This window comes from Pieris napi, chromosome 22 (genome assembly GCF_905475465.1).
Source record: "Pieris napi chromosome 22, ilPieNapi1.2, whole genome shotgun sequence".
In the NCBI taxonomy this organism is placed as follows: Eukaryota; Metazoa; Arthropoda; class Insecta; order Lepidoptera; family Pieridae; genus Pieris; species Pieris napi.
This window is the reverse complement of record NC_062255.1, coordinates 6820339-6832376: the sequence shown is the minus strand read 5'-3', so window position 1 is coordinate 6832376 and position 12038 is coordinate 6820339. Positions and strand designations below refer to the sequence as shown.

Genomic DNA, 12038 nt, shown 5'->3' with positions numbered 1-12038 from the left:
GTGTACACCTAGTACACGCACACATTTTTTTAATTCTATTTATAATTCTTATCTAATTTAACTATTATTAAAATTACAAGTCTTTGGTCCAACTTTTATTTGCTCCCTTTGAAGAAGAAACTCTTATCCCGTGGACTCGAGCAGTTGCAGGATCAGATGCTGATCTAAGAAGCTGGCGCCTAGAACAGATGACCCCAGAACTGGAGCTTAGCCCGCAGTAATACAGCGAGAACTGCTATTGAAATTAAAATAAACATTTTTTTATGTTTATTATTAGATATGTGCTTAGGTTAATTCGTGAAAATAATGGGTTTCAATAAATTACTAGTTACTCAAATAAATATAGATTCTTTCATTTTAAATTTCGCGTTAAAACCCCATCTTCACTCGTGCTGAGTTAATGGTGTTCTTATGGTGAAGAAAAACCGTTAGGTTTAAGAAACAAAGACAGATAAACGAATGTGAGATCAAATCCAAAATAGTGATGTAGTGCCAATAGAAGTATGGTAGCATAGTATATTTAACTTTGTACAAAAAAAAATAAGATAAAGTAATCCATTAAACACTAGAATTGATTCTGATTTATCAATGTACCTAAAGAAAACATAATCTTGTCTTAAATCTAAAAATTTATAGCAATATAAAAAATGTGCATTATTAACAACAAAGGACAGAGTTGAATTCCTTGCAATTATTACATTTGATACAGAAAATATATGTCAACACTTTTAGTCTGTTTCACTATCAAATAGGTGATCATTCTTATGTTTCAAACGTATCGGTTTGCTCATAATGTCTTCCGTCAACGAGCACGACGGGTTGAAAGGCCTGACTACAGGCAAATCAAGGGATTTTTTTAAAGATTAAATTAAAACGGACACGGAAATCCATTTGATGGATTACGGAACTAGATACTCGCGTATATTAAAGCATTACAATTTATAGATCTTTCAAAACAGTCTTGTATTTAATAGAAATAGCAAAGGAATACGCTGCCATTTAAGAACATTAGATGCAAGGACCGTTGGTGACCTTATGTGAGCTGAGCCGATACGGGCTAAAGAAAGATTGCGCTTCAATAAACTGGTGTTGTGATCAGTATATCGATGTTTTAACGTTATTAAATCGTATCGTGAAATGATAATGGTTATTTCTCTCTTTATATTGCATTTTACAGGTTGGGGGCCGTTCTAGTATTACGTAAGCACTATAGGGGGAGGGGGGTCTTTTTATTTACTTTTTTACACATATTACCCACACATTGTCTATGCTTGAAAACGAAATGAATTTTCGAGGATTCCTACAAAAATTGAATACGTTTATGTACTATTATTATTGAGAGCTTTGCTTACTTTTGCTGACAAGAGGAGAGGGAGGGGGGGGGGGGTTTTTTTAGTAAGTCTGCTTACGTAATACTTGAACGGCCAAAATTTCATATGAGTTATTAAAAGGTTAGTCAATATGGACAGTCCAAGTGATAATATTTTAATGCCATGAACCGAAATATGCTTTTAGTGGCTATATATATGTCAATTCAGACAACATACATAATTTGAAACACCTAGAAATTTACAGCCTTATTTCTCTTACAAGCCACGATTGAAGAATGTTGTGTTTGTATAGATATAAGATCTATAGAATGCTTAGGTACATGAATATACAAATTACAGATTTCATCGTACGACCCCATCTCTAAGGGTCGCCGCCCACGCGGGTCGCATGCGATATTTGCACCGCCCCAAGTTCGAGACAGCATCATCGTTTAATCTTTCGCAACAACCTTTGGTACATTTAAAAACTATTCACCACAACACCCACTAGAAAAACTCTGGGATATCAGATCATTAAAGTCGAATGCGGAAATGTGTGGGTGCAAAACCACCGTAACTAAACTATAATTTGAGATCCGTCCGTTATAAGGTAATAGGCATGATATAATTGTTAACAGCCATGATTTGTTTTAATTGTAAACGCGTGCGTCAATTTTTCTTTATGTACCGGATGTGTTGATTGGTTGTTTACTTTCTAGGTAAAAGTAAAATGCCACGCCTTTAGTTCTAAAACGAGATCAATTATTCATTATTACACGTTGATTTAGTTCTTTTTATTTGAATTAATACAATTTAATTGCTCCAACTGAATGCCAGCGATTGGCGCTGCCAGAGTGGAGTGAGTGAGTAAATTAATTAATATTAAGACGAACGTTATTAATATTAATCTAAGTTTTTAATAAATTTAAAATTATGTTAAGTTTCAAGAAACATAAATTTTAAGTCGCCATATTCATATTATTATTGTTTGAGACATTTATGGTTTAATTCTTTAAGTATTTAACTAGTTATATTGTTCAAAATTTTATAGAATTAAGCTAAGTTTATTTGATCATTTTCAGAAAATGATAATGTTAGTCTTAAAATTGCATAGTTCTCAACTCCTGTCTATAAAACGTTGGCACGCGACATTCAAAATATCGCCCGCCTTCCGCCGCCAGGCCGATACAGTGTTTCACGATTTATTCAATGGATTTAGTCGCCGCAGCCATCGATACCATTCTTTGAGTCAGGGCTGTCAGTATAAAATTGTAGTGCAAATTGTCAAAAATATCCACTCAAAATTCCGCTCTAAACATGAGACAAAATCTTTGATCTATACAAGTCGTAAATAATTTATCATTAATGAAACATATATGAAAAAATATTTATCATTATGCCTCAGAGATAAAACATAAATGGCAATGTGCGGGGGCATATAGCAAGATACACAAATAAAAGATGGACTTGAAAGACTATATGGAAAGGAACAAGGGAAAGAAGGGGGAGAGACGAATGGAGGAAGAAAGCCGGAAAAAATATATAGAGAAAATAGGAAAAAAAGATAGGATATCGAGTAACAAGAACAAAATGTTTATAACAAATCTAAACTGTATATTGTCAATATATAGGCAACAAACGGGCTTTATTATTATTTATCATGCCTCAGAGATAGACAAAAGTTTAGGTACATAATTATAATCTCATTAGGAAAATCAGTACTCTGCTGTTTCTACCCGACGTTTGTGGCGGATCTTATTATATTTGATTTTGAGTTACTTGTGACGGAACAAACAAAGAAATAACAGATTGACGTTGCAAGAACTATGAACAGATATACATACTTTACATCTAAATGAAATACAGCCCTGTTATAGCTTCAATGCCATTGAATATGGGCGAAGAGTTGAATGCGTCGTGTTAAACACGATGTAGCGGTCCGACCGTGCATCAAGCTTTGTCTACACTTCTGCCTTTATTTATGTGTCACGGGCTCTTTGTACCATTTTTGTACAGACATAAAATTACCCAACCGAGCAGGATTGAGTACTCGACGTTTGTATTCTTAATTCGAAAATTGGTTTAATAGCTTCGATGTTTACCTGTTTGTTTATTTTCTACACCTATAGTTAAGTTTTGGATGTTTTTATGATCCTACGGGCAATCTTTATTAGAAATTATTAGTTGTATTGTAGATAATTTTATTAAATTTAAAATTATTTTTTTCAGCCTGCGACTCTCATCCCTAAGGTCGTAGGTTCGATTCCGGGCTGTCCACCAAACGACTTTCTTTCTAAGAACGCATTTAACATTCGTGCGGAATGCATCATAAGGAAAACCCAAAAAGTCAACGGCGTGTGTCAGGCACAAGAGGCTGACCTACTTGCCTATAAGATGACCTGCCAATCTGAGGCCCAGACCTAAATGAACAGGAGGCTTATATTCTGATGTTAAGTGATAAAACCACCCATTTACACTCGCACTTGCGTTGACTTTTCCAGAGCTTTCTAAGGTTTATATTTCAATGAGTTAACATTCAATAATTTCTATCAGATTTTCATAAGCATACGTTAAAAGAAATATCTGTAAAGTACATATAACCTTTTTAAACCAAGTCTTTTGTTCGTATTGTTTGGCAGTTTCAAAAACTTTGTCACACTTTTAATATCATGTTCGCAGTTGCGTCACCTTCTTGGAAAGTTAATTTCGCGGCATTTAGTGAGTAGGCACCGCAACCGCAGCCCATGATATCATGTCAACCAAGGATTGAACTCATCCGTCACACATTATACGCAATTTCACATTGAGTATACGAGTTATTGCGGAGTATGATTTAATTCAAATTAGTTATTTCGAATAACAATATATGGACGGCATCGTGTTCTAGATGAAGACGAGGCATCTCTGATTTCATATTACTAGGAGTCAGCAACAGGAGTAGTATTCATCATGGAATTGTGGTGACTTACGTAAGACTGGTGCTGCAGAATACTGCTATCGTAGGTTCATATCATCTATATATCTATATATAAAAAGTATCGTTAGTCTCGCTAAAACTCGAAAACGTCTGGACCGATTTGGCTAATTTTGGTCTTGAATTATTTGTGGAAGTCCAGAGAAGGTTTAAACCAGCTACCCACTTTTTTTATAGAACAGGGGGCAAACGGGCTGGAGACTCACCCGATGTTAAGTGATACCGCTGCCCATGGACACTCTCAATGCCAGAGCGCTCGCGAGTGCGTTGCCGGCCTTTTAAGAATGGGTACGCTCTTTTCTTGAAGGACCCTATGTCGAATTGGTTCGGAAATACTTCAGTGGGCAGCTGGTTGTGGAAAGGCACTGAAGTATGTCCGAAACAATTCGAGTTAGGGTCCTTCAAAAGAGCGTGCCATTCATAAAAGGCCGGCAACGTACGCGCGAGCCCTCTGACATTGAGAGTGTCCAAGTATCACTTAACATCAGATGAGCTTTCTTCCCGTTTGACCCCTGTTCTGTTCACATTGAAATTTCGTATTTCGTTTTAGCTTAACTTAAACTAATGACGGATGTCGCGTGTTAAAAGATTTAAAAAGTCCTTTAAAAGTAATTAATTTGATAGAGCCAATATTGAGTTTAATCGATCATATTTACATAAGAACAGGTGTTTGAACGAACTAATAGCGTCAAATGACGTGTGTTATTCCATATAACTATAATCTATTTACGGGAAATGGATACCAATATCAAAGTAATTGCGGCTAAAATCGCTTGTACGTTTTGTTCAATAAAATCAGACCTTTTTCAGCGTACAACATCGCTAATAGACATTTTGCACGCGAACCGTTTAATTTCATAAATCTAGTCCATTCATGGTTTTTCCATTGATGTATTTCGATCGTAAAACAATTAAAAATTCGATCGGACTTTTGAATCGATTATCGAAGCATTCGTTTGTAACATTTAAATAAACAATTAAAACGGAGTTTTATGTGTTGAAACAAATTTTTCGGTGTTTAAATTGTTCTGTGTCGGTGCTATTAAAGGATTATTTGTAAACGTTAATTGATGAATCCGATGATTTTCTTCGGTAATTTTAACTTTCTAAGGAAATTAACACTGAGTTATACTTATTTTTAAATGTTTCTGAGCTCAAACATCATGACGAGATATACAAAGAAGGTTGTGAATACTGAATGGTAATATGATTTAAAAAAATGATATTCGACTAGAGTGCTAGGCTATTAAGTAGAATGTAAAAAGTTAATAAAAGGTATATTAGGGTTATTAAAAAGACACTTTTGAAAATCAAAATTACAACTTTCAAAATATTTAAAAAAAATTAAAGAAGAATGGGCAAGAAACTCCACTCCATACTTACTCTTTTAAAATACTTTTTACAATATTTTATAAAAGATTTGATAATTATATGTGAAGACCTAGAATAATAAATACTACTATACTAACATAAAATAGGCGCATAGTGTTATAAAAAACAATGCAGCAGATAACTAAATTATTGTGAAATTACACATATGTGTAACTATAGATTTTAATTCCTTAAAAATTATTACCTTACAGTCAACTAGTGTGTGAATTACGTATAAGTACATTTCTTAAAAAAATAAATAAAATAAAAGCAAATATAAACCTATATGACTAGATTAGCAACCTTGATTTTGTCTATTGGTAAATGAGTTGCATAGAACTCTTTATTAGATACAAATACTAGGATAAAATGCGAACATGTGATCGGAAATCGCCAGCCAACTCGAGGCAATTATTATTTCACTGGGATTTGAATTGCGCGTTATACGGCCGGCTGGTCACACTACAAAGGTTGTATATTAGTTAGTATAATATGAGTAACAGTCAATAATAAAATCTTTACGGTCTTACTAATAAAAAATCACTATACATGCGTTATAACAAGGTGATAGTAATTCAGTGAATAGAGCTTGTACAGGGCATAAACACCTCTTTGACCAATAATCGATGTGTATTGGTTGAATAACAAAACGACCCTTATTTATTGTTACCCTGGCAACCCGCCGTGTTTGATTGACGTTTGATTTAATAATTCTGATACAACTCATAATTCTAATGTAAGTTGTATTTATTTTATCAACCAAAGCAATTATATACACATTTACTTAATATACTAATAACATTTTATTATTTGCAGCTAATAGAAACTCCAAAACCTCAGACAAAGAGGACTAGAATTTTGCATAAAAGGCCGCGTTCTGCAGTACAAAAGTTAGAAGAGGTTAGTATCAATGTGATAGAGAAAGGACTATTTCATTCAAAACCCCTCAACGATCATACTTAAATTTTTTAGGCATCTCAAATAGTGGAAAGTACCAAACTCTGCAACACGGTAGTGTTCCAGTGTTTCCAGGAAGAGCACGAAACAAAACAAAGGCAGATGGCTGAAACACATGAGCTAAAACAGAAGCAACTTGCCGAAGCTCACGAAAGGGCTAGACAGGAGCATCTTCTAAGGCTCAAATTGTTACAGCAGCAATTAAATGAATAATTATATACTTATAAAAAAATAAAACCCCTGTTTTAAATGAAATATAACTTTTTATTTATTTCAAGTCCTTAACTATCCACACCTATGTAAATAAAACAGCCTTAAAAATATGTTTCAATAAAAGCAGCTCTAGCAGCTTGTCCAGCCTGATTGCTTGGGGGCGTCTAGGTTGGCCTTGGTTCTTCTGGAGCATTCTCAGTGTCATCATACGAAACATCCAGGTCTTCTTTGATATCAATAGCAATATTGTGGAGGATTGCCAGTGCTACTATATATAATTTGGCATTTTCTAATGACACTGAGAAGCCATCAAGAAAACACCTAAATCGAAAACCCTCCACCTCTATTACTCTTTTCGACATCAGCTCGCACTATGTCACAGATCTTCATAACATACTTCTTTGAAAAGCGGTATTTTGTTTTGAAATCGCCATCCAAAAGTATAAACGGATTGCACCGAGTTTGGTATGTTTTGACTTTCCTTGGAGGCGGCAAATCTTCAATCGTATCAATATTTTCTAAATCTTCCATTTGATCTATAAAATCTATTTTCAACAAACACAAATACCTACATAACTTAAATCTTTCCTTGAACTAAACAGTCAAAAAATGCTGTCAAACGCGAAATCAGATAAAATTACGCAATTTTTGTCTTATACACCCGTTAAACTAGGCCTCTGCGTATAGGTAAGCATTGTACAAGTCTTCATACAAACCAGACACTTGTTATAACAGCAGTATTCATCACCCTTGTCAATTCAGGAATTATTAGTAACATTTTTCTTATAACAGGCTTATACAATGTGCATAAATCTTTATTAGTAAGACCGTTAGTGTATAAACTAATTAAATATGATAAAGATAATTTTAGGCGATAAAAGCTACGGTAAACTTATTTAGAATATGTATTGGCCCTTAATTAAAATCCGTAAGTACCTAACTTATTATTTTAGAACCATAAATTAAACAAGAAATGTTTTGGCATATCAAGAATTATAGCAATATTTCAATTAAAAAATAATTAAAGTGATAATGCTGGCTCATCATCACACCTACGCCACCCACACAAACCAATCAGATGATAAATTTTATCGATACTCTTGACAATGCTTAGGGCCTTGCTTTTTGAATTTCATTATGCTGTAGATTACAATCTTCTTTCATATATTTTAGCTATAGTATATCTAATATATAAAATTCTCGTGTCTTAATGTTCGTTCCCATACTCCTCCGAAATGGCTTGACCGATTCTTATGAATTTTTTTTGCATATACAGTAAGTCTGAGAATCGGACGACATCCACTTTTCATCCCCCTAAGTGTTAAAGGTGGTGCCATCCCTAAATTTTTATTATTGTTTTTTAGACAAAACTTTTAGTTTCTATCTTTTTTATGATACTGCATACAAAAATACATACAACCCCTGATTTTCGCCCCTTTACGATCAACCCCTATTTTTATTATTGTAGATAGTTATTTTTCTGAAAAGGTGGGAGCTTGTACTTTATTGTTTATCAGAATGCCAAATCATAAAATGACTGCTTTACGACTGATTTGAGAGCGACCGCCGATGCGAAAACCGCTGTGTGAGTTCGTGAAGTGAGTTACAGAATCGCAGGGCTGTATGGAGTAAAAACGTGGACTATCAAGACATTCCTACTAGAGCCAAGGCTCGAGGAAGGTTTCGGTGCCTTTGAGATGTGGTGTTGGCGGCGAATGCTCAGAATACCGTGGACTGCGAAGCGCACCAATATATCGATGACCCAACTCCGCATACAGACTCAACTGTCTACCATATGCCTACAGTCAATCGTATCTTATTTTGGCCATACAATGCGCAGAGGTGATCAGAACTTGGAGAAACTGATCGTGGTTGGTAACACCGAAAGAAAAGATCACGTGGCCGATAACCAACCGATCAACTGAAAGACTCATCGTCCTCAAAACTGTACACTGTCAGAAGAGACGTGCTGGACAGAAAGCAGTGTAAACAGATAGTACACTCCAGATGCTTCGTTGCTGACCATGACATTCAGACATAAGCTGCCGATTAAAGAGAGAGAGAGTAGTATTGTCTTTTATTGACGTAACTTTCACACATTTGATAATAAAACAATTTTTAACCGGATTTAAGTTATGTATTTACAATTATTTATCATTATTTAAACCGACGTTTCGCGTGCGTGGTCACGGTGACCAAAAAATTGTTTTATTAGAGAGAGAGTATACATTTAAATTATTAATAAAAAGATTCAGAAACGAGAATTGGCGCGAACTATACCTTACCTTGTCAAAACCTATTCATTTTTGTCAGACTTAGTACTCGTCACGTTTCTTTTTAGTTACATTTCTGTCGTTGTCTTTGGCTGTGAACATATTTTCTCTATGCGATATTAAAATTTGCTATAAGGTGTGGATGTTGAAGCCAACTGAAAGTCGAAGACAATTCTCGTGCTCCCGATATTCATCACGCCATGTAGAGGTTGATTGTGAAGAAGTGGGAAACTTGTATATTACACAAAATATTAATAAAATCTAGTTGAATTCATACCTTTTTAGACTTTCAACTAGAAACATTTTCCTCAGATTCAAACCCAACGTGATAAGCCAACTGGAGGCGGTTTATAAGTGTATAAAATATATAAATTCATTGGGAATAAATCGATTGTATTCTTAAGATCACGAATTCACGAAGGAAAACTTCCGTGCATTGTAGTGGAACGCCGTAAGCAATGTTTGTTCTATTGAAGCAAATGTAAAATAAAATACTGTTATTTCATATGAGGAAGGAAATTTGTTCTCAATTGAAGAAGACAGCTTTGATTATTTTTATATTATATTTCTAGCTGACTTCTCAGCACAAGAACAAAGTCTAAGTAAATAAAATCACATCAAAAATTTTATTTTGTATCTAGGTATGTACACATCTGAATGTCAATATTAAATAAAAATTAAAGGGGCAGGCAAGAAACTCTCCACCACTCGTTTCTATTCAAGTTTTGACGAACAAAATTCAATTACGCCATGAGTCACTTGACATATTGAAACAAAATTTCATAATAATAAAGTAACAATACATTTTTGTTTGAAATAAAACCCGAATGCGTTGTCTTTGGGAAGACACATCTGCGGTTTTCCGGGAATCGATCCTAAATATACGTTATTTAGTTTATTACCAAATAAAATATTTACATACTAAAACTACTATGAATCATATATCATACTAGCTGACCAGGCAAACGACGTTTTGCCATGTACCTAATATATCATTTAAAATAAAAAATAGGGGTTGATCGTAGAGGGGTGAACATCAGGGGTTGTATGTATTTTTTAATATTGTATCATAAAAAAATAAGAATTTTATCCAAAAATTAAAAAAAAAATTTAAGGGTGGACTACCCTTAACATTTAGGGGGATGAAAAATAGATGTCCGATTCTCAGACATACTCAATATGCACACAAAATTTCATGAGAATCGGTCAAGCCGTTTCGGAGGAGTTTAACTAACAAACACCGCGACACGAGAATTTTATATATTAGATAAAAAGTATATATGTCTGCGCTCTCCATGACTGTGTGACTTTTAAAATCTATATGAAGTAATGTCATACTGAAACTCAAAGATCTAATTCTAGCTTGGCCATTGACTTTTAAAAGTTCGGTTTTCAAACTTAGTAGGTTGTTACTCATAACTACATGGATTTATTATGTATAGTAGACGGATGACTTGCAAAACAATTTCATCACAATTAGAACACACCGTGGGAAGACTGCGCATGCGGCGTGACTTACCATGTAAAAATTTAACTTTCTAGAAGCCACGCTTCCGTTGCGATTATATGATAAAACTATTGCGATGTGACTCAGTACAAATAATCATTAATACATTTCGTAATCAACTTACGAATACAATTTGGATCCGGTTGGATCTATGAATTCAAATCTGCCTTAAGTAACTCTTAACGGACGTCTCTGAGTACCACCGTTCACAAAATACCATAGTAAAGTAAAGTCCCACCTTTTCTGCTCATTGCTGAAAACAAAGAAATATTAAGCCTTTTTGAAGTTATACTTCTTTAGGCGCGTTATGAAAAATTGAAGAGAGTGAAATTTTACGATGCGCGCGCACCGTTACACAAAATTAACAGAATGAAGTTGCCCACGGACGACGCTACGGCATTGGACCTAATTTATAAACAACATTCGAATAATAATAGAATTTATGTTACACTTAATGTAAGAGACTAATAATAAATATTTATTTAATTTTTCAAATGTAAACTTAACTTTATTGACTATAATGACTTCTTCGTCTTTGATTATTTAATTGTAATTAATTATTTGCATGCAATCAAAAACTATTTTTAATAATGCCAAAGAAGTATAACTTCTTACGCGCGTACATAAGTACACGCACCCTTTTTTAAGTTATATTTGACTAAAACATTTGACAAACGTGACAAACAATGTTACTATCGCATCTGTATGATATATTAAATAGCATTTATCTTAATAAGCAGTTCGATACGAGTGAATCTAGATTACGTGGTTGGACACGCGATGACTAACGCCGGTCGAGACCGCCACTGTGTTACGCGAGGAACCAGTTTGGTAAAAATAACGCGATACATTTGCGTGGAATTCATTTATTCGAAATTCGAATTCAATTTATTGGCGGTAAAATGGCGGAAATATTTCGGTTCCAAATTTGAATTCAATTTTTATTGCCACTGTCGCAAATAACATTAAAAATATTATTGCATATGATTTGTTTTTTTCGATGTTTTATTCTATTATTCATATTTATGCTTGGTTTAAATTTAGTTATTAATGTTTTTTGGTTAATTATGCCTTTTAACCGACTTTAAAACTCGAAGGTTTTTAGTTCATGATAATATTTAATCCAAATACTATTATTATTTTGTATTATCAGTGAAAATTTTTAGTTTTTATTACGAACAGTGACTTCAGTGTACCACTCTCATCCCTGAGGTCGTAGGTTCGATCTCCGGCACTACTGGACTTTCCATGTCCATTACAATTGCTCGTACGGTGAAGGAAAGCATCGTGAGAAAACCGGCATGTTTTAGGCAAAAAAAGTCGGCATGTGTCAGGCACAGAAGGCTGATCACCTACTTGCCTATAGTAAATATAGATCACGAAACAGATGCAGAAATCTGAGGCCCCGACCTGAAAGGTTGTGGGTATTTTTT

General features: G+C 34.3%; 1 long non-coding RNA gene across 1 annotated transcript; it reads left to right on the top strand.

Moving 5' to 3' along the window:
- The first annotated feature begins 6178 nt into the window (after positions 1-6178).
- LOC125060862 lies at positions 6179-6867 on the top strand. The gene is made up of 2 exons (XR_007118934.1): positions 6179-6555; positions 6628-6867. It is a non-coding gene; the product is annotated as an uncharacterized LOC125060862 (long non-coding RNA).
- Positions 6868-12038: the final 5171 nt, after the last annotated feature.